Source organism: Ambystoma mexicanum, chromosome 12, assembly GCF_040938575.1.
Source record: "Ambystoma mexicanum isolate Mex_15411 chromosome 12, UKY_AmexF1_1, whole genome shotgun sequence".
Classification (NCBI taxonomy): Eukaryota; Metazoa; Chordata; class Amphibia; order Caudata; family Ambystomatidae; genus Ambystoma; species Ambystoma mexicanum.
In genome coordinates, this window is record NC_090936.1 from 11,276,473 (window position 1) to 11,301,364 (window position 24,892).

A 24,892-nucleotide genomic window follows, 5' to 3' on the forward strand; every position below is an offset into this window, starting at 1 on the left:
TAAAAGGGCATCAGCTGAAGTACCAAACCATGTGTGTGTGTGTGTGTGTGTTGCCGCAGAACGTTTTACAAAAGGAACACAAATAATTTGGACATAGCATACAAAATAGAAGACAATGAAAATTCCAAAGGGTTTGAATTAGCTCTCTACCTTTTAGCAGAAAACAAATATGAACAAACTGAATGCCTAATATGTTGCAGTTACTGTACTACTAAATTAGATAACAACCACACTCCTTCACGTATTATTACCAATAATTTGGAATTGTTCCCACTACCAAAAATCCTGCAACAACTCAATTTGTATGAGAGCATTATAATTCAAATAGTTCACCCATTTCAAGCAATTATATGCCTTCATCCAAAAACAGCTAAATTACCTCCCTCTGAATTGGTGAAAGGCATTTGTGGCAAAGTAGTTTATTTGCCATTAGATCTAACTGAAAATGTACACACTCTAGGGGTGCAACGTTCAATAGAGCATTCTTTAATATTCTTGGTAAATGGTGTACCAACAAAATTCAAATATTTTTGGCAACTACTGGTGGACTTACATACAGTTAGACAAGCATTGCAATATCTAAAAAACAATAACGAGTACTTCAAGGAAATTAATATTGAAGAAAGCTTAAGGGAAACAGCGGAAACAATTCAAGAGCCATCAGAAACTGGACAATTAGAATTTCTGGATCCTGCTACAGTTATCAACTCTTTTAGACCAGTACACAATTCATCCATTGCATTCCAATGAAAGCATAGATGATGCACTGGAAACTTACCAAATGCGGCAAACCAAAGGTTCACCAATGAGTATATGGGAAAAAGTATAGAAGCACATGCTTTTCCACTGCTATTTCCTACTGGCAAAGGAGGAAGATACAATGATAGACCCACTCAGATTGGGGCATCAGAATACAACTCATTACGAATGTATTCACAAGATCCACATTTTGTCTAAATCTGGGAATACATATTCCACCTACTCTATGAAAGTGAATTAGCAACGCTATGATACGGAGTTGCACACATTTTGAAATCTGGAACCCACTTTCAAAATATGTCAGCTACGCAGTTAATACAAAAAGTACAGGAAAAAGATGAGGTTTTACAAGCAAGAATAACAAATTTGTTTGCAAAAATGCCTGGTAAAAAGGAATACTGGTTCCGACGGCACGGAGATGGGCGTTGTATGATCAGAAAACCTGGACCACCGACTTGGTTTTTTACACTAAGTTGTGCAGAATATGCTTTGGAAGATTTACATGAGTTCCTACGCATAGCAAACAAAAACAACAGATATATTAACACCTGGAGAACTTTGCTCTCTAGATCCAGTTAATGTGTCAAGATATTTCCATCATCGTTTCATTGCCATGCTACACTTTATTTGCAATAAAACTGTTCCTCCCCTTGGAGAAGTGCAACACTTCTTTTGGAGAAAAGAATATCAAGCGAGAGGAGCACCACATATTCACATGCTGTTATGGATCAAAGGTGCACCAAAATTTGGTCACGACAGCGATAGCCTGTTTTGCAGTTTATCCAAAAATATGTCACTTGTGAAATACCTTCACAACAAACACCTAGTGAGCTGCATGGGTAGATTTTACAATTTCAAAGAAACAAATGTGGCAAATATTGTCACCGCAAATACAAAAACAAAGGTAAATACTACACCAAATGCCGCTTTGGTTTCCCTAGACTAGTTACAGAAACAGGCGAAGTGAACAACTTCATGTCTCAGTTTGACATAGTGTTAAAGGTGAATCACCTAAAAACACGTATTACATAAAAAGAAGGGAAGAATCAAAATATATCAATGATCACAATGCAATCATTGCCCTCTTATGGAATGCAAACATAGATGTGCAGTACATTGCAGACAATTCAACTGCTGTTGCACGATACGTTACAGCCTACTTAACAAAAGCAGAAAAAACAGAGCTTCAAGACCTCTGGGATGACCTGGAATCAGACAAAACACTATCAAAGAAATTGTACAGCCTAGACATAAAAATGCTCTCTCATAGAGAATGTGGTGCCTATGAAGCAGCAGATAGTTTAACCGGTACTGCTTTGTATGGAAAATCAGACAACATAGTATGGCCAAGTCTTGGTACTGGTAGAAAAAGAGTTCTGAAATCATATGAGGACATAGAAACAATTGCCAGAAATGATCCCAACAGCCAAGACATTCTAAAAAACAATTTACTGGACACATACTATCCGAACAGGAGTAGCACTTTGGAAAGCATGTGCCTATACTACGTAGCTCAAAACTTTGCATACAAAAATAATATAAAACCTGATGAAAGCAAAGGTAGATATAGAGTGACCAATTGTGAAGGGAGCTTAGTGAAACTTACCAAACAAAGCTCAATTAATCATGTGAAATGATCATTAAAAACTCCTCAACAGAAAGAACTATATTACATGTCTCTGTTATAACTTTTTAAACCATGGAGAAAAGAGGAAGTCATACTAGATAACTATGACTGCTATGAAGATGCGTTTAAAGCAAATGAAAGCGCTATCACCGATGTGAACTTTACGCAGTTCAAAACAATGTTACACAATGAGCAGCAACAGGAAGAGGAACTTCAGGCCAAACTAGATAAGGACTCTTCTGATAGTAGTCAACCTTCTGTAACAGGAAGTCAAGAACCACTAGGACTACCACTAATAGCAAATGAGGCAGAAGTAGCTATGGCAGAAGTAGAAAACACCATGTATCAGTATCAAGAAGATACAGAAGACTTAACTGTACAACAAGCAAAACTTAACAAAGGTCAGCACACCATTTTTGAAGAGGTAACAAAAGAAACTGTACTTGGTGTTCAACACGAAAATAAAGAATGTACCTGCCAAAATTACAAACCTATACTGTTGTACGTGAGTGGTGATGCTGGATCAGGAAAAACATTCTTAATCAAAATCATCAGCAAGTTCCTTCAACAATTGACGCACAACAAACTGTCAGCTGTTGTAACGGCCCCCACAGGTTTAGCTGCCTACAGCATAGGCGGTGTCACTTTAAACCAATTACTACTGCTTCCAGTAGAGCATCAAAATAAATTAGACTACTACAAACTTTCTGCAGAAGCTGCAATGGAAGTAGGCAGAGTATTAAAACAAATGAAAATGCTACTAATAGACGAAGTGAGCATGGTCTTCAACCTAATGTTGGCTTCGATTCACCTCAGATTGCAAGAAGTACTTACGTTTTCGGAGATCTTCTACAATTGACACCAGTAAAAGGTGAACCTATTTTTAAAACCTTAGGCCACAAACTCTGCCGTAAAACTGTTGGCAGCATTGGAAATGTCAACCTTTGGCAACATTTCCAATACAGAGAATTAACAGAGAACATGTGGCAATCTGCAGATCTCACTTATGCCAACATCTTTAAAAGTATTAGAGTTGGTGTACTATCGCAAGAAGCACAAGCAGTATTGAAAAACCGGCATATACATGAACTTTATGGCGATAATGCACGTGCAACTGATGTTATGGAACAATTTGCGCACACAAATGTCAATTGTATGGCCTTAATGCCAACTCTTGCAAGCTAGTTCAAATTTAATGAAACAATGTTAAATAAAGAAATGCAGCCAATAATTGAAATTAGCGCCACAGACAAACTAGACGTACATGGTATGACCATACCCATGTGTGAGCAAGCCACAACAAGACTAAATAGTTTAGAAAATTCAATCTCCAACACAGCTTGGTTGGAAAAAATATTAAAATTATCCTTAAATTGTAGAGTAATGCTTAAACGTAACCATTATGTCGAGCAAGGACTAGTTAATGGAGCACTGGGTCCAGTTGTTGGCTTTCAATTATACCCATGTGATAGCAACATTCAGTTTGTAAATATTCGCTTTGATAAAGTTTCAGAAGTGAAAAGGATAGGGCGCTCAATTGCTCGATTCCTTCTCTTCAAAGACATGTATGTACGTAGAGAGCAATTTTCTCTAAATCTTGCATATGCAGTTACCATTCATAAATCCCAAGGTCTTACCCTAGACAAAACATTGATAGATATAGGAAACACAGTTTTTAAAGAAGGCATGAGCTACGTAGCATTATCACACTTACGTACACTTGACGGTCTATTGCTAATGAACTTTGATGCAAGTAAAGTCAAAGCTGATATTCCTTGCATTCTAGAGTACAATAGACTGCGGTCATTGTACACCCCCGATCTGAAACAATATCCTGTTCCAGATAAAGTGAAACGTGGTAAAAGAAAAGTAAATGAAACAGAAATGCAACAGAATCCAAAAGCAAATCCCTCAAAGAAAACAAAAGAAGCGAAAGCTTCATCAATTACCACAAACAAAGAAGAACCTATTAGGGAATTTAAACCAGGTACGTCTTCAAAGAAGGAACAGAAACTCAGAAAAATGCACTCAGATGCAGAACTAGCTGGTCCATTAAAATTTGAAACTGAAAGTGGGGTAAGTTGCTATGCAAATGTAGCAATGAATATTCTATTTCAATTGCCACCAATTGTTAACAATATTTACTTACACAGTACAGACCAATTGTGTTTGCAAATGTTAGTGCTTCATAGAAATGCAACAAAAAATCCTGACAACACATACCATGCTCATGAATAAGGCAATAATTGGATTACTATGCTGGAATGGTGAGATTCACTATGAACTCACAATAAGACCCACAAGAATTTCCAATGTACTTACTACTAGTAATGGAAAACAAAAGCATATCTGTAAATGAAATCTTCCAGATATCGTACATGTGGAAACATACATGTACTCTCTGTAACAATGTGATACAGGAACAAATCCCAAATGAGTGATTTGTGTATGTTTCCATACCTAATTGTGAATCCATTACATTTCAACAACTTGTACAGAATGCAAACCATGGCAGATTATGTACTATTTGCAATTCAGACAATCACTCCACTTTACTGATACAATCGCATAGTGCCCACATAATACTTATGCTTCTATGTTATAATGCAGATGATACCAAAAACAACTGCAAACGGACTGGATTCACACACGGTGAAGTGTCACTTGGAAAGAAAACCTTTACAACAGTAGGTATAATCTACCATGCAGGAGCTACAACCAATGCAGGTCACTACACTGCATACATTAAGAAATGTGGATGGTTCGAATGTAATGATAGCACCATTACTCTAAAGCAGAGATTGCCAGCTAATCTTACATGCGTATTTAATCTTCTTAAAGAACCAAAATTTAATAAATAACGTGTACTTCAAGACTACCAAAGAATTATGGAAAAGACTACAAACAGTTAGAATACGCCAACAGGTATCTAACTGCCCAAGGGGATATAACGACAACACAAATAAATGAATACCACAGAACTGTAAGAACAAATGCAGTTACAATACACCTACAGGTATCCAACTGTTGTTACAAATCGCCAGCAAGGCAACAAACATAACATTATTCAGAAAGATGAAGGAAACACTCAAAGGAAACAGGGAAGTAGTTAGTATCATAGCAAATGATATTTATTTTTAATCCGACATGGATTTTTTTTCCCCAGACCCAAGGATTAGAAAAGCAAACACAGAAACTGAGCAGAATGCACAGTACACTGGTTTGTAAACTAAATATGAGGGTAAAAAAAAAGTAAACTGTCTATTATGCAATGTAGTAAGTTTTCATAAAATGCAAAGACTAACATACTTTTTCCTTTAATCACAGAAATTAAAAAAGGATACTTCCGCCAAGTACTAAAGTCATTTAACATATTTATGGATTCTGAACAAAGTAAGGAGTAAGTATTTTGGCAGTCATTTTGTACACATGTGAACCTACACGTCTAATCTATGGTACTAATATGCTGCAGTGGCTGTAGGCTGGCCCTTGAACCTTGGTTGTGTACCCTACCACCTACGCCGTACGACCAAGGTACAAACAGTATAGTTCCTACCCACAACCATCGCTGATTATCAAAACCATGGTCCTTGTAAATTAACTACTTATAAGTTAACTTTTGGGACCATCGTCTGCAGCCATGCAGCCAAGACGCTAGGACGTGCACACAACTACCGCATTACACCACACCCATATTCACTTATAACCCCACTGCTTATGACTTCAGTCTTGGGTGCGTGGCCTTTGGGCATGCAGGCAAGACCCTGGGTCCTGGGCAGAAACATTACAGCATATCGGAACCATTCTGCCTTGTAATTTCACTACATACAAACTCCCACAACCATCTTAATGATGTTGCATAGTACAAGTGTACCTATAGCTGTGTTATGCTGCAGTAGTTTGTAGCCACAGGCTACAGACGTGAGTGTGAGGCCACAGATTTATCAATGTATGGGTATACAGTATATAAAATCCATAGTTGCTTACAACTGCAGTGCTTATTGTTTTGTTCAAATACTCTATATCCTGCCCACTACTACCACACCATAAGACATCCATTGGGGCATATAACTACACTACGTACAAATGTGCTTTTGGGGCATGGCCTTCGACCATGCACCCAAGACTGCACACACTCCCCACAACCAGGCAATCGATACGCATTACTACGGGTGTATCCAGGGGTGTGACATGCTGCGGTGGTTGTGGCCAGGGCCTACAGTCTTGGAAGTAAGGCACCCAACACTCTAGGCCCTGGCCACAACCATCGTAGTATGTCACACCCATGGCGGCGTACTAATGAATACAATACCTGTAGGAAAAAGTAATGCAATTATGGCATTTTGTCAAATTGTCCTTACAACAGTTACAAGTTCCCTGTACACTGCACGGACTGAAATGCTACCCTTATGACACCCCTCATTTTCTGTGCGTACAAGGTGGCCAGATAAAATACATCAGGAAGAGGTTATAACTTTGTTGTTGGATGCATGGTCTCGGCCATGCACACAAGAGTGCAGGGTCTCCCCACAACCACCTCAGTGACGTGTGGTAGTTGGGGTTTTTCTATAGGTGTGGTATCCGTCAGTGCTTCTGGCCAGAGGCTGCACTCCTAGCTGTATGTCCATAGATATTACATGTGATGGGTGTGCAGTGGCTTGGACGTCCAGTGCTTATAACTTTGTTCTTGGGTGCATGGCATTCAGCCATGCACCCAAGATGGTACACACTCCCCACAAACAGCCAATCAATATGCAATACTACGGGTGTATCCATGGGTGTGACATACTGCAGTGGTTGGGGCCAGGGCCTACAGCCTTGGAAGTAAGGCCTTCAGCCTTCGGCCGACGGCCATGCATCCAAGACTTTAGGCCCTGGCCACAACCACCATAGCATGTCACACCCATGGCGGCGTACTAATGAATTCAATATCCATAGGAAAAATTAATGCAATTACGGCATGTTGCCAATTTCAATGTTTGCAAACACCACGCGTGTCCGTACAACAGTTACAAGTTCCCTGTGCACTGCATGGACTGAAATACTACCGCTATTAGACCGCTCATTTTCTGTGCGAACAAGGTGGCCATAGAAAATACATCATGAAGACTGACCGCCAGAACAAATGCATTCATCAGCCAAGTCTTACTGTCTGAACCTTTCCCAACGCTCTATGACACAGCAAAAGAGTTTTATAAATATAGCATGTTTCCGCTGGTTGCTACTCCGCTATCGGCGAATCCAAGATGTCGGGCGCATCCAAACAATCTGACGCAGAACACGTCTCGCTGCAGCCAATCGGCAGAGACTTCGCGTGTCCGCGGTCATGACGCCAGCCCCTTAGCCAATTGGTGTTTTGTCCGTGGACTGAACAGGGAAGTGTGACCGCGAAGCGGACATACATATCACTAATTTTTTCAGACCTACTTTTTGGTCATTTTAATGAAAAGTACTGCACGGAAGTTCACCAAATTTACAAAAGCACGCTTTCTAGACCAAGCCCCTGCTCCTGCCACAAATTTGGTGAAAATCCATCCAGCGGTTTGACATGTAGCCATGCGCAAAGTTTTTCCCCCATTCAGTTTGTGGGGAAAAAAGACGTTTTGGGACCCCCTTATAACATTTCCCCCCCTGGACCAAACCTCACCAAACTTTGCGAAATAATTCAGAGTGGGCCATATACTTTTTTTGCAAAGTTTGGTGAGGATTCGAACAGGCGCAGCAGAGTTATAAGCCGCTCAAAAAGTGCTCTTCCTACTACTAGCAACTTAACCATAACTACACAGCCACTTCCGTGGCCGTGTAATATATATAAATATATATGTATATATATATTTATTGTGTGTTATCATAATCCTTTAAGGTAACATTTTAAATTAAATAAAAAAACTATGAAAGGCTGTGTCGTTCTTACCCAGTTGCAAACTTGGGAGCTGCAGGTTACACATACATCTCTTCAGTAGGTGCATTAATCAACTGAGATATCTTCCTACTGATGTCAAGGTGTTGTCCTAGTTGGATAACATTCACAATGCACAGGACTCCATTTTTTCTTGCTAATAAAACCCAGACTCGCCCAACCCCTCCATTTGCCCTAACCTTTCCACCCCTCCCTGAAGCCTTTACAGTTCTTTTGTGTATGCTGTTTTGAATATGAGCAAGGCAAACTGCCACTCTTGCTTGAAAAATTGTGTCTCTTAAATGATATTTGGGCAGGAAAAAAAATCACCAATCTGTCCAAATCTCACTTGAATATTCGCAGAAACGGTCCGCGCCCCAATTCTTCAGTCATGAGGATGTGTTCAGACTCATCCCTGCCCGGGCCAGTCACCACCAGAGAAAAACAGGAAGCGGAAATGCTGCTGCCAGGGGGACTCTGGTGAACTGTATATTTGCCTCTATCGACCTTTGACCCCAAAGTAATAGTGTATGATTTGCAAGACATTTGGGCATTTTGTAGTTTGCAGAAATATTTAATTTCAAAGGATATCTTGTTTTGAAAGGTAAGTAATAACACAGAGACATTGGCGTCATTTCTTTGGTGGGTGCAGTGATTTGCGCAGGCGAAATAACGTACCGCGCCCCAACATAATTTATCTTTCTAATATGGCACCCGCATACTGAAATACCGGCAAAATACAGTTTCGTGGATTATAACATAACATGTAAAAAGCCTTGCAGCTTGAGGAAGCTTGCAAAGTTTTACACAACTTAATGAAGTGTGTGTAGACACAGTCCTGCGCCTTCCCACATCCTTAGCTGGAAGCACACCCTAAAGGTTGGTCAACGTACCTCCTAACTCAGGGGTCTGCAACCTTTGGCTGATGTTTTGCACTAAAGCTCCCATCAGCCCTAGCCAACATAATGAATGTCAAGGGATCATGGGAGTCATGGGCCAAAACAGCAGGGGGCATAGGTTTCAGGCAGACCCCGGTGCCAACTGAACCAAGGAGTCTGCGAGAAAACCATGTAAATTAATTTAGAAAATCTGATATGAGGTACTTTGACTGGTAAGGGCATGGTAGTTGAGCGCTTGGCTAGGACATGGTAGAAGGTTTCTATATTATGAGGAATAAGTAGTGGTGCACCTTGCTGAGGTCACCCTTTAAATGGAGCGTGGGGTTGTTACTTGTAACTTGTCCTGGCACAGTGGGTGATGCATCATTGACAGTGCCTTGTCTGGTGTTGGAGTGGTGGCTGTGGTGAAGGATATGTGCCACCTATGGAAACATGCTATGTTAGTTACTCTTCCCACCAGCGGGTGGCACTCTGTTACATAAACGCATAGAAATGCTGTGCCAGAGAACCAGCCCTGACACCCAGAAGCTCTACTAAATGGCTTCCAATAACAGACCTGGGAAAGGGTCTGGAAGAGACGGAACGGACTATGAACAAGAAGGGGGTGGAGAGATGGGGGTCACTGATATTCAGCCCACCTCAAAGTAAAACAGGATGAAATAAACCCCAACCACATCAAATCTATAAACAAGGCAACAATATGCATCAGAAATCATTCTAAAAGCAACACAAGCATTGAAACAAATGAAACCAACACGTTTCGGTCCAACTTATTTCAAATGAAATGAATCAGGAGGCTTTTGATGCAGGAAACTAGCACAGGGATAACCATGTGTATACCTTGATCCAGGGGACCAAAGGTGCCCAGGCAGAGTTTTACTCTGGCAGAAGTGGTGGGGAGGGGGGGAGGGGTGAACAATATTCCTCGTCAGCACATACTAATGAAATGCGGTGGACAAGTTGCTTCTCCTTAGCCTGCACAGTTTGCACTGTGCCCCAATGCCAGCCAACACTGGGAAACATTGGACCCCCAGCAGAAGGTCATGTACAACTCCACTTCCCTTTGCTGGGCTGAGAAACCCCTCTCTCAGATATGTATAAAGGGGCACGTCTCTAAGCATCAATGTTCACCTGCACAGGCAAAGGTCATAGAAGAGTAGAAGAGTTTTTAATGAAAGAATGTGATGTGAATTATTATGTAGCCTTGTTCGAGAGAGAACACGTTCATTATATGGCATGTTCTGCTCTCTGCCTACATTATATTCATAGTGCAGGGAGATGCCTGGAAACCCCCTATTTTCTCCTTTTCACGACGATTTAATGCACGCTCCATTGCTCAGAGGCACCTCTAAAAAAAAGCCAATTAAACTAAGTGCAAAATTGCATCTGGCTGAAATATTAAATGATATATCGGCGGATTGCCTAATGCCGTCGACGCAGATTGCTGATGTTGACTCCAGGCTGAGGTTTTGTGCTGGAGCCGGTTTTTAATTAAATAAATAGCTGGTTCGCAGGCAGGTGTGCCTGGGAAACCGACCTGCTTGGGGATTTGGCTCCCAGCAGTTGCTTAGCAACGCAGACACCGTCTCCGCACAACAGCACATTCAGGCTAGAAACAACAGATGCCCAGTGCCAGGGCAGGCACACACACACACACACACACACCCACATCAAAGGCGAGAGAACTGGGGAGTCAGAGGATGGACCCCGTGAAACGGGCAGGCAGCGAGGAAGTGAGACCCGAAAATAGAGAGACAGGCAGATACATCTAAAGAGCGAGACGCACAGGGGTGGCACTATGAGCCAGCAAGCATGCAGGGCCCAGGCGCACGGGACTTGTCGGTGGCTTCTTGTGGTTCAATTCCTTTTGGGCTGTGGGTGTCACTTCTGCTTCCCCTCGCACGTGGAATGGCGAGAGCTTTCTTTCTGGGTGGGCCAGCTGTGGAGGGGTCACTCGCTCGCTTCCTGCGCCAAGCGGGATACCAGAGCTGCTGCACACGTCCTCCTTTATTCACATACAACCAGTAACTAACTTTCCTCATAACACCCGCCTCCCTAACCCCAACGTCACTTCCGTTGGAACGACTATAACAGCGGCCGTCCCCTTCAACAATGTGGAGGGGCTGCATGAGTGCTGTGGGCACACCATGATATCTCCCCCCTTTTTAAGTTAGGGGATCACTCACTGTTCCTTACCCCATCTCCTCGATCAGTCTGTGGGTCTTCGTGCAGAACCTCCGAGGCCTCACAGAGATGCGCAACATCGGGAGGGGCAACGATTCACCTCTGCTGCCTCCATCTTTGTTGGACGATTCCGCGTCACCTAGGTAGTGTTCATCTGGCCATCTCTCGTCCAGGCTGTCCTCGAGACATTCCCACTCAGGCTCTGGCGGGACCACCCCCTTCTTGAAGTGCGACACGTTTCGCATCACTGACGACTGTCTATCTCCACGAGCTGTGATCACAGCGCCTTTCCTTTGGGTCGCTGTCAACCATTCTGGTGCAAATGTGGCGTCTTCCTTCCGGCTCCTCGGTTGACATATCAATACTTGGTCCAGAGCCGATTCCTGTGCCCGCCTCCGAGCATCTGCTCTGGCTTTCATCTTGCTTTTTTCTTCCTGGTCTTTGTCCCTCGTTCGCTGTTCTAACAGTGTGGGGGCTGCTGAGTCCAGACCTCTGGTAGCCTAGTCTTGACGGGCCTCCTGAACATCAGATCTGCCAGACATACCCCAGTGGTGCTGTGTGTGGGGTGTGACGGTACTAGCTCAGTAGCTGGTAGAGGGCCTGCTCGAGACTTGTTGATGATATTTGTAGAGTCCTTTAAATGCTGCCCATGCACGTCTCGACCATGCCATTAGCTTGAGGCCTTTGTGGGGTTATTTTCCTCTGCTGAAACCCTATGTACTTTGCAAAGTTCTGACAATCCTGGCTCGTGAAAGGCGCCGTTGTCAGACTTTATGACTCTAGGCACCCCATAAGCGGATAGCATCTGGCCCAGTACTGGAATCACACACGTGGCTGCTGTGCTCTCCACCAGCTGTGCTTCCGTAACCGAGAATGTTCATCCATCAGCACCAGGACATAGGCACCACTGCAGAGAGGGCCAAAGAAGTCAACCGCCAGTTCATCCAACACATGTTCAGGGAGTGGAGACATCTGCAACAGGCTTGGGTGTGGTGGCGGGGATACTTGCGCAGGGGTCGAGCAGCTTTCTACCATTTCTTCCACCAACGTGTCCAAACTCAGGAACCAGACCTTTTGACGTAGCAGGGGCATCGTTGACACCACCCCCGGTGGCCTTCATGTGCCAGCCGGGCCTTCTTCGCACATAGCACCTCAAGGATCACATTTTACAGCCCTTCAAGATGACGTGGTCATCTACTACAGACAGCTCGTCCTTGACCAGGTCTAAGCATCAAATTTCGTCCTGTCCGGATTTGTTCTCGAGTCTGGTTTGCTGTTTGATGTGAGCACTTTTGTTCGACTGGATGCAGTGTCGAACGATGCGCAGGGCCGGGTCCTGCTCTGACTGGGTGATGAGAGCAGACCATCCCACTGGGAGTGGCTTTAGGTGATGGATGACGTAGTTAATATAATCGTCAGCTATGGACGGCAGTGCACGAGCCGGGCCGGTGGGGTGGGGTGGCGGAACAGGCAGTCCGCCGGATTGTTTGCCTTTCCTGGCCGATGTTTGAATACGAACTTGTAGTCCTGGACGTGCAGCCCCCATCTAGCGATTCTTCGGGCCATCCTGGCCTTGGGGTCCCCGTAGATCGTCAGCAGGGCTTTATGGTCCATTACAACCATGAATGCCTTCGCGTACAGGAATAGGTGGAAGTATTTGCAGGCTCACACCACTGCCAGGCTCTCTTTCTCTGCCTGGGAGTACGCCTGCTCTGTGGCTGTGAGGCTCCTGCTGGCGTAGGCCACGATGAACAGGATGGCCTGGTCAGCCGGATCTTTTTGTGTCAAGATGGCCCCCAGTCCCACAGGGCTGGCGTCCACAATCACCTCGGTCTCCCTCTGTGCATCGAAGTACGCCATGTCCTCCGCCCTGGCCATATTGTTGCAGATGGTCTCGAATGCTTTTTGACAGTCGTGGGCCAATCGAACGGCTGGTCATTACGGGTGAGCAGCCGCAACCGGTTGCTGACTGTGGCATATTCTTTAAAGTACCTCGAGCAATAGCTCGCCAAACCCAGGAAGGATCTTAGCTCTGTCCTGTTTTCGGAGGTTGCGCTTTGTTGAGGGCTACCACTTTTTCTGGGTCTGGCCTCATGTGTTTTTTAGAAAATATAGGCCCGAAGATCCTCAGCTACCCTTTTCCAAATTCACACTTTGCCTTGTTGAGCATGAGGCCTGCCGCCTCTAGTGCACCACACACCCTGTGCAACGCTACGTCATGTTCCTCCTTTGTGTTCCCGAATACCAGGATGTCGTCCGAGTAGTTTGGGACGTGTCGTATGACTTTGTGTATTTCCTCTTGGAACATCTCATCTGCCGACGAATGCCAAAGCCAGGTTTCTTGTATTGAAAAAGCCCCAAGTGAGTCACGAATGTCATGATGTACCGTGACTAGGGCGCTATCTCGATCTGATAATACCCATTTGTGTGGTCAAGCTTGGAAAATACCATCGTGCCATGGAGTAGGTGAATCATGTCCATGATCCTTGGTGCCTGGTGACGCTCCCTTTTGATTGCTTCATTTGCTCTGTGCATGTCCACACACAGGCGTATGGACCCATCCGGGGACTTCTTGGGCACTTGGACTATGGGCAACACCCATGGCGTTGGACCAGTGACTGGTTTTATCACCTGTAGTTGGATGAGTTTGTCTAGTTCTTCGTTGACCTGCCTCTGTATGTTGACTGGTATGCCACGATAGTATTGAAATAGTGGGTGAACATCTGGGTTAATATGCAATTGGATTTTCCTGTGCTTCAACTTCCTCAGTCCTTTAAACAGCGACGGGAAGGCTGTTTCCATGGCTTCCGGCCTGGCAAAGTACTTGTGGGCCATCAGCTGATATGAGATGTGAACTAAGCCCATGTCGACAGCTGTTCTGAAGCTTAGTATGCAGCCACTGTTGGCCTCAGTCTTTAGTACATGTAGCGGGATCTTCGCCACATGTGTTTTATGTGTGCACCAGCCATGATGGTACCCTTGCAGGGTAATGGTGTGGTCACCCCATATGGATAAATGTCCACTGTCGCTTTCTTCAGCCTTGGGGGTTGGGCAAGAGAGTTGTACGCCTCCTCACTGATGATGCTGACGGCAGCCCCTGTATCAATGAGGAACTCCAGTGGCGTGTCATTTACTTATAGTGTGAGAACAGGGCTGTGTTGGGCAGCAGTGTCGCTGTTGGGCACCCATACATATCCCTTCTTCTGTTGATCCTCTCCTGACGATGGGGATTCTCTGCTTGAGGGTGCTCTCATCTCTATATAGCGGACAAATCGTCTTCTCCCGTCTGGATCCCTCTGATGGCCGTCTTTTCTCTCGGGTGTACGTGGCTCTCCGTTTTTGGTCTTCCCTCCTTTGACTCTTTGGGTCACCTCCGACCTGTTGTCCGGCCGGCTTAGCCACGTGCTCCACCGTCATTCCTGGAATCTTTGTCTGCTGGACTTAGGGGCTGGTGCATTCTTGCAGACGGCTCTTAAGTGGTCCATTCCGCCACAGGCAGCGCACTGCTGCCTCACGACCGGGCATTCACCCATATGTGGAAATTCATAGCTGCATCTGGAACAGGTGGCCGCTGAGCGCTTCCCGCTCTGATTGGGGGTGGAGAACAGTTTGTTTATGACGTCATGGTCTGTTGGTTTGTGCTGGATTGTGATTTTCCCCAAATGATCGAGTTGGGACTCCACAGCCGCATCCATCCAAGCTAGTGCGAGTATTTCCTCCAGGGACCTTTGTTTTTGTAGTAGTTGTTTCCTGAAGGACTGCAACGCACAGCCAGTGATCACCTGGGACCTTTCTCATTGGAGTAACAGTGAAATTCACAGTATTTTAGCTTGATGCAGAGTCGCAGGGCAAAATTGTCAAGGGATTTGCCTTTTTCCTGTCTCGTAGTGTGAAAGATGTGTCTTTCATAGTTTGTTAGTGTGAGGGGCAAAATATTCTGACAACTTGCATGTAGGTTTCTTTATGATGCTGTTACCAGATTGAGTAGCTCCCCCACGATGTCTGGGACCGGAGGCCCCACGCCATGGACAGTGTGTTTTTCAAGCAGGCGTCATTAGTGAGCCCTATGGCCCCAACATAAAATTTGAAGTCTCTCAACCATAGGACCCAGCTGGGCCCTAGTTTGGTGGCGTCTCTTAGGCTGAATGGGTGAGGCAGGTGGAGCACTTGCGATGCGCCCCCTGCTGCTTGTGCTGTATTGACAGCGCCTCCTGGCTCGCCGTCTGCCATTGAGGATAAAGGCTCTTGATCCGACATGGCAGGTCGTGGGGAATGATATTTGATGTGTCTTGTAGTGAGGCGGGGTGTGGGGGGGTGCCTCCCTTTGGTGGGTTGGTGGGCTTTCCCTGCCCCAGGCCTTAGCTCGGGCCTTGTGTTGTATGTCCTCTTTCTGGGGGTTCCTGCCCTTCTCACCGTCTCTTTGGGTGGAATGTGCCTCACCCCATAGCCTACACTGTAACCCGCACGTGCCCCTGAGCCTCTAGTGTGTTGCCAGGTCTCTGTGACCTCTTCTGCTCTTTCTCACGCTCTCTCCTGCACCCGTGCCAGGTGTAGTTGTGTTAAAGCCCCTCCCCCTGGCTATGGCCACTACCAGGGCCTCGTCGCTATGACGTGCCTCGGCCTCCACATCGGCCGGCGCAGTCAGGCTGCGTGTTCATGCTGAGGTGGGGGCAGAAAGGGGCGGGCCTGAGTACTGGAGGTGCACCGATGCGCGTTATATGCCTGAGGTCATCCTCCAGGCCCACGGCAGCACTCGACACCAGCGGGTTTCTTGCTCCGCCTCGTCGCCAATGTAAAGCCCTCAGGCGGCTTCAGTACGCGTGCCAGATGTGGGGGCAACTCGCTCGCTTCCTGCACCAAGCGGGCCTAGCTGTAATAATGTGCGGGATACCAGAGCTGCTGCACAGTCCTCGTTTATTCACATACAACCAGTAACTAACTTCCCTCATAACACCCAGCTCCCTAACCCCAACGTTACTTCTGGTAGAACGACCATAATGGCGGCCGTCCCCTACAACGATGTGGAGGGGCTGCATGAGTGCTGTGGGCACACCATGACATCCGGGTGGGGGGATTTACCCATTTCTACTGCTTCTGGCAATGCCGCTCCTTTGCCTCACTGCGGTGGGTGGATGGTCATCTGTCTTTACCTCAACCCCTTCCCCGGTGCTTTGCTGGGCCGGCCTCTTTTAGTGCAGTCTGGACTCTGTGGCAAACCAGAAGAAGGAGTCAGACAACTTAGTGACACGTTTAATGTGACTTTATTGAAATAGAAAGGAAAACTCCTGTCAGGCCCTATTTCTACAAGGGAAGTGTTCCCTATCCAGCAAAACTAAAACTAAGGGTGCTAGACAAATTCCGAAATAAAAGACTTTGTCCGAATCCTAATTGCTAACGGGCCCTACCACTTTAGAAAAACAGAAAGTGGGAGACCAGGACACAGTCTCTGGGTTAGATTCCTACCTCGCCCAACTCTTGAGTCTTTTCAATATTTCATAAATGCTCAGAGTGTTCCACCTTTTAACCATGTGGGGAGAGCTAATAGGTACCAGGTGTTTGTAATTAAAATCAATGGAGTGACCCTGCCTGATTTTATTAGTGGGACATGTCCAATGTATTGCATGGGTGGTAATCCTTTCAGCCTCAGACTGCCTCTTCCTCAGCTCAGTGATTGTGTAGGAAAGGGTGGGTCTGGGAAGTTGGAATATCCTATAAAAGAGGATGGAACAGGGGTATTTGGAAAGGGGGGATACCATGTTCCTCCCCCACTCCATGAGGACCCCTCACCCAGGTGATCCTCCCGTACTTGGCATTGTTTGCCAACGATTAGAAACTGGGAGGAAGCTGATTTAGCAGAGAATCCCAGGGATAGGATTGGTCCTTGACATATGCCAAGTGGGTGGGGGGATTACCCTGAAATCTTCCTACTTCACTGGAGTCATGTGCTCTGTTAGAAAGTCAGAATGCTGTACAAATATGCATCTCGTGATCTCCATAGTGGAGAGTGGTCTGTCCAGCAGTGTGGGCTGCTACACTGTGTCATATGCTGGTGTGAAGTCTACAGGATAATGATGGACAGGGTATTGGTGTCACAGGATTTTAGGATCTCGTCCCTCATGAAGATGAGGACTGTTTCCATCCATTCTCCCACAGGGTCTGAAGCCCGATTTTCATTGAGCAACTTTAAGACTTTACTCTGGGCCACGAGTTGACTGACAGCCATTCTCCCTACAAATATTGCCACAAATGAGATCTTGGAAATAGTGTGGTAGCTGCTTGGGTAATTCAAATCTAGAGTTTACAGGAGTAGATCATGGTTTCCTCTTTTAAGGAGTTAGGGATTTGGTTGCCGTAAATGAGGATTTGTCATTTTAGCTGATCACCCCCCCCAGCAGTGGACATATTGCTCTTTAGGAAGGTGGTAGGACAGGGGGGGGGGGCAGTGTTCTCTTGATGCTTTCAAACCTTTGTGCTAATAATGATAGCAGAGGTGTTGGGAGCGGAATCTGACATTATGGTTCTCTTCAGAGTGGTGGCAATGTGGATATGTTTGGTATCAAGGCTCGTCTCCAAGGATGAGAAGAGGAATAGCTAGACACCCAAGAAGTGTCTTGCGAGTCGGTTGAGAACCGGTGTGGTAAACTTGCAGAAACTGAGAGGTAGTAGAATGACTTTTCGTGGGTGAATCGTTTGGTCTGATAACAGGGCTGAGACCATCTACTGTAGCCGACAGCAGAGCCTCGTAGGCGACTATCAGAAGAGCGTGAGAGACCATGGCATAGGAATCTGTAAGGTACGCTGAGGTGGTCCACAACAACTCGAGGGAGAGAGAGGCGAGATGTGGAGGACAACTAAAGGAAGTAGTTGAACTAAGAAGTGTGGACCCGCAACCTCTGGGTAAATGGTGAAGAGTTCTCCGGGAAAAGGTAAAGGGAACATGCACCAGTCTAGGAGGGGGCCGGGAAGGTATGAGATTGTGAACCATAAAGAAATAGAGAAAAACTTTAATTTTGTGATACAGTTCCCAGCCCAGTTCCACAAAAGTGTGGCACTGGAGAATCGAGAGGGATTCCAAGAACAGCTTTGTCATCACAGTGGGGGCAAATCAAGAATTGTTAAAACCTAGAGATTGTGAAAACCTCCCTAAGTGAGCTACAACCCTTATTATGAACTGTGAAGGATATTGGGGAACCAGATAGGAGAAGGGAGTCATTCTCCCAGCCCCATGAGAACTTTCTGATTGTTTATTTTCATTTGGGTTACAGAGAACCCAGAAACCTTTATGAACTTTTGCTTTAAACAACTGAGAGCCATTTGGACAATTTACTTCCAAAAAAGAGTCATTCTCCTGGATTACGAACAGCAGTTGGACATTATGGTGTTTTTTGTAGTGACAGGGACATGATAGGAGCTTTTGTGCGGGGATGGTGTCTTTTTGTTTTGATACGTACAGACTACCTGACGAGCACCCACGCTTCTAGTTTAGGTAGGGAGAATCCCCCTAGAGTTGGGGATAGACAGGTTTGGTTTACAATGTAATAAAAGTCTACACCACCTATAACACCACTAAGTCAGTCTGTTCCTTACTTGTCGCAACTGTGCCTGCAAAGGTGCTTTACTAAACTAGACGGTGGATCGAAGATAAAGTGAGTAACCAACAGTGTCTGCTCAGTGCTGACGTCTTACCCAATTCGGATTCCTCTCAGCAGACGGAGACAGATCAGGGATTCAGCAGGTCTGCTGTGAATTGTGTGGGAACCGCCAACAAGGTAACACCAAGTTCCCCCACAGATGTAATAGATTGCACTTGCTTTTCAACGCAGAGGCAAAACATGCACCATCTGTAGACATCTCTGTATCCCAGAGGGATCCAAACACCAATCGCTCGCACCATGAAATTGAACCCTAGCTGGGCACCACAGTGCTGTGTTCCTGCCCCCAATCAGAAAATATTCATAAGGTGGGCAACTGTAAAGGGAGGATCTGAAGAAAAGGGACACAATGAGTGTTTGTGTGGATGGTCTTTGATCAGTGACATACAACAGGGGAGTCTAAAAGTCCAGAGAATTTGATGAATCAGCAGGACATAGAAGTGCTTGCCTGTGATTTGTAGTCTGCAGGGCATTTTATTTAATCAAATTACTAGCATCACTCTCCTCAGCATGGAGGTTATGTGAGGGTCGCCAGGGGTCGCAGTTGCGACCCCCTCGCTTCCTCCTCGTTATCCCTGGCTCTGGTCTTGCGACACCTGAATCAAGCAGAGGCCACAAAAACAGTGCCGTTCAGAGAATGCAAAGCACAGCTCAGAGAGCAATGGTTACATTCTGAAATTGGGCGGTGGTTTCAGCAACACCAGACAGCAGCCACAGGTAAGAGATAAGCACATTTTTTAAATGTTAAATTGTGAGTTGGTTTGGTAAGGCAGCATAGGTTTTCCTGAAGCATTTCATGAAGGAATTTACAAACTGTCACATTTAAAATAAACCCTGCCATGTATTTTTAAAAGTGCAAAGTTTGTTTTGGTGTGGAATGAATTGCTTTACTGACTGAGACTCTAAGACCTGACTCTGAGCATGCTTGCTTTTGCATTTGAAATATTTGTTGTTCATACAAGCTTCATGTTAACTCGAGAGGTGCTTATTCATTCCTCTTTTTTCTGTGCATTCTGGGACTTGCAGTCCTGGATTTAAAATGGTAGAAGCAAATCCAGCAGTCCTGGAACTTAACATCACAGATTAAATGATCATCTTCTTAATTACATGGGTTTCTTGGGCTGCATGTTACTGATAACAAGTATTGACAGAGCCAACATTTTTTGCTTGTGTGTAGGCACGGGATCCTCATTGTGTGGTGACTGCTATAATGTTAGTAGCTGGCCATAAGAACCCAACAGCCTGCAAGTGGTGGCAGTTCCTGGGAAGATAAGGGTGGAGCCTGGAAAATGCCTCCTTATTACCTACAGAGTAGCCAAAACTGTGTGCTTTGCTAATGCTTGTTTTTAACTTGAATTCAGTGCAAGGCACATATGCAAGGATACACACACTGCTTACAAATCAAGCAGCCGATGGCACACTTGGATCATTTAGTCATATTTACTTTATTGTATGTATTTATTTATTGGATATTTGTAAAGCTCCTATACAACAAAAGTTGTTTCAAGGCACTACAAGACAAAAAAGCAGGGGTACAAGGGAGAAAGATACAATGACGGTCCTACTAGGCCTTGTGACATTCGGATCATGCAAGTGCAGAACAAGAAGTGCGAGGGAGGGGAGGTGGGGGAAGTGCCGGTCCGAGCAAAATAAGTGCTAAGGTGGGAAGGGAAAAGGGTGAAGAGGCAAGTGCTAATGGGGGGCCAGAGGGCAAGTGCCAGGGAATTCAGGTATGTGCAGGGAAGGGGGGTAGACTGGGCCGGGGGTCCTGGAGGCCTGTAGTACTCAGAAGGAACCAGGCAGCAGGAAGGTGTTAGCAGGGGAGAGGGAGAGTGAAGGAGGAGGCGAAAAGGAGGGTCTTAAGGAATTAAGGAGATCCGGCTGAAGCCTGAAAGGGGCAGGGAAACCATTCCGGAGGAAGGCTTCTGCACAGGAGAGACATCTACCTACCCCCCTCTTTGCTTAGGGAAGCATGTGATTCAAAGAGAGTTGGAGCTAGACGACTGAAGGGCTCTAGCAGGGATGTATTTAGGGAGAGAGAGTTGGATGTAGTGGGGGCCCAGAAAGCCTTGTGGGTGATGCAGAGGGTCTTGATTTTGATTCTTACAGCCACCGAGAGCCAGTGGAGAGTTATCAGAGCTGCAGGGATGTGGTCCCTGGGCTTGAGGCCAAGTATGTGTCTTAAAGCCCTATCGTGGATAAGCTGGTGGGGGCAGAAAGAGGAAGAGGGTACATTGAGGAAGAGGCTGTTGCAGTAGTCAAGGAAAGAGAGGACCAGAGCTCTGGAGACATTGAGTTTCTGGGGGAAGGTGCAGAAAGGGCGAATGCCTCTAAAGGTTGAGCAGTTGAAAATGGGCTTTCTTGGCAAGGTCTGCGATGTGAGGAGAGAAGGAGAGAGAGGAATTAAAGCTGTCACAAAGGTTTTTTACCTCACAGGAGGGTAAGTGGAGGGCACTCAGAGAGGGCGGCCAGAGGGAGGGAAGACGGAGCTGGGGTCCCAATGAAAATTATCTCAGTCTTACTGGCATAAAGGCAGAGATCATTGGCAGCGCACCATGACTGAATCTTAGTCAGACAGTCAGGGATGAGAGAGGAGGAAGAGGAGGGAAGCTTGAAGTACAGCTCCATGCTGTCTGCATAACACTGGAAGTGAGAAGAGAAGGAAGAGATCAAGTGGGCCAGAGGGGGGAGGTAGATGTTGAAAAGCCACAGCAAGAGGATAGAGCCTTGAGGGACGCTGCAAGTGGAGAGTGTGATAGGGGAGAGAAAAGGGCCAAGTTGAACCTGGGCAACGTCAGTTGGAAAGCAAGGATGAAAACCAGTCCAGTGTCAGGCCTATGATGCCGTTGTAGTCTCAGGGCCGATTTATCAGGATGGCAGGATTGACGCTGTCAAAGGCAGAGGAAAGGACCAGGAGGATAAAAACGGATGAGGAGTCGGAGTCAGGATTCAAGAGCAAGTCTTCACGGGTGTTCACTAGAGCAGTTTCAATCCCTCTGGCATCTCTGAAGCCAGACTGGTGGTCGTGTAAACTGATGACAGACTCGTTATGCTGGGTCCATTGCGAGATGGCCAGCTTCTCCAACGGTTTGCCCAGGAAGCGGGTGATGGAGATAGGGTGATAGTTAGCAGGACAGGAGGGGTCAGAAGAGGGTTTTTTAGGGAGGGGATGAACAGTAGAGTGCTTGAGGGGAAGAGGGAAGGAGCCGGTGGCAAAAGAGTTGTTACAGAAATCAGCCAGGGAAGGCACAAGGGAGGCAATGTTGTCCCTGATAGTTCTGGAGGAGCAGGGGAGCACCTGTTTGGAGGAGACTTTCATAGAGAGGACTAGTCTAGAGACCTCTTCCGAAGCTATGGCAGAGAAGGAAGAGAGAAGTAGGGAAGGGGACAGGGGAGTCAAGGGATGAATGACTGCTTTGAAGGGAGGAGGAAAGGGGGAAGAGGAGAGTGAGGACAGAATGTCCTGAGTTTTGGAAAGGAAGTGGGAGGCAAGAGACGTACAGAGGGTCAGTGGTGGCAGGGGAGATGTGGAAACTGCAGAAGGATTGGCGAGTTCCTTGCAGATTTTAAACAGTTTGCCAGAGTTGTTAGTGGCTCCAGAGATGCAGGCTTGGATGTGATCCCTCTTCTTCTAGCGACTATGATTTTATGTATTGCTAGTAATGAGGTAGTACACAAGCATGGTCGACACACAAACAATTCAGGTGTTTCTGTGCGGTGGATAGGTGAAGAATACAGCGGTTGGAGTGGTCGAAACCGGCTGGTAATGGCACCGCACTGTCGTCAGGACTGAGGGGTATTGGAGCACAATGGTGCTAGAAGGGGTAGTAAAAGTGTCATGGCTGATTGTTGTTTCTGTTGCCAGTGGTTGAATGTATCTCTGGCGTTGTAATTGAAGTCCGCAAAGTGGGCTGGTGAACTCTGTAGTTACTTGCAAGATCAGTCTTGAATCCAGGTCGAAAAAGGTGGTGAGAACCGTTATTTGTAGATTCGCCTCGTTGCTGTGATTGTCCTCTGAGCGAGCTGTATCGTTGGCTTTCAGTAATGTCTGTCGTGCACAGCCATCAGTTGATGCTTTATGGCGCAGTGTCCGGGTTCGCGTATTAATGACTCCTTGGGAGCTCCCAGGCAGGGGTCTCTCTAGCAAGCAATGTACGTTTACATGGCGGCCTTCTGCAGAAGAATAGGAGAGAGGTGTGGGCTCAGATCACAGCGCGCATGACGTGCCACGAGTCCGGGACGGGATGTCTAATTGCAGCTTCCTGCAAGTCCGCAGACCCATGCATTACTTTTTTTTTCTTTTTTTAAAATTTTATTTTGGTTGGCTAAATTAAATTAACCTTTCAAAATATTATTTTTTTTAAATAAAACTTAAAATTTGCACATAAATAAAACTTAAAATTTGCACATCATATCACATCAAATCAGAGACAATAACTAAAAAGAAACAAAAAAAATACAAAAAAAAAATAACACAACAAGGTACCTGACAAGGTAAGTTCAACATATAAAACCACGTACAAAATAAAAACCTAAGCATGTATTACAACTAGAAATCCAGAATAAGATAAGATTAAGCAACAACATGCTACTCCTGAGCACACTGAAAGCAACGTTTTCAGTAAGTGATTTGGACAGTACTGAGCTTAATAATTGCATAGTAGCTATTCTTAATGGGATTTTAGGTGTAGCAAATAGTTCATGCCATAATTCATCAAATAGTGTGCTTGGGTCAACTTGTGGAGGACAGTCTTCCTTTGTTTGCCTGAGGCAACGCAGACAATTAGTAAGTGTTTTAATGTCTCTTCCATTCCATCAACTTTACAAAAACAACAGTGCGAAGCATCAACATGGATTAATCCCCTTCTCAATAGGATTTGGTTGGTTGGCCATAAATTCATGCAAATTCTTAGGATTGGACTTCTAACTTCTGAGTGCATTTGAGGGACACTTCAATAGGTAGTCAGCTGTTCGACACACTTTTTTTTTATGACCAAAAGGTGGTCTGTCACAATCTCTTAACAATAAGCATTTCTATTGGGTATCACGCCAATCCAACTGGTATAACTTAAGTTTGGCTTTAGATGGATTGTTAAGCAGAAGGTCTAACGAGATGTTAGCTTTAAACAAATCAGAGAGAACACTGTCTCTCCAGGTTGCTGAAAAGGAGTGTGGAGACAGCAATAAGTAACTAGCCAATATTGTAAGCAGACCCAATAAGCACTTACAACATCTCTTCCAGGATACTTGGATGTGGATTGATAAAATGCCCAGTTCGAACCGCAAGAGGGCATTAGGCGTTGAGTTGAGAAGTTTGAGCACCTTTTACCAGAATTTGGCCTCAACTCAATTCCCACTACCATTGCTTTTTAGGCCGCCAAGTCTCAGCTCCATAGGTACTGATGGCAATGACCTTCTGTTGAAAAAAAGTTAGCACAAGGGCACAAGAACATTTACCAAACTTAGCCTGGAGGACCTTGGCCTGGGAAATTAAGGTGAGGAGTTTAGCAGATATTTTGCATTTATGAGGGATGTTTGCTGGTGAGTTACTGAATGTAACACCAAGATATTTGTAATCATTAACTATGGCACGTTTTTGGTTCTGAAGGAACCACTTATAGTGTTTCGGTTTATTTGTTTTCCTTCTTCCCAATTCCATGACTTGGGTTTTAGCCAAGTTTAACATTAGATTATTTTTAGTGGCAAAGTTTTCTAGTTGGTTAAGTAGGGTCTGCAAGCCACTTGGAGTTTGTGAATTAAGAACCAGGTCATCCGCATAGAGAAGCCATGCGATGACTTGGTTACCAAGCTTTGGAGCATCATTTAATACCTTCAGAAACTCAACTCCCATGTCAAGGATAAATAAATGAAA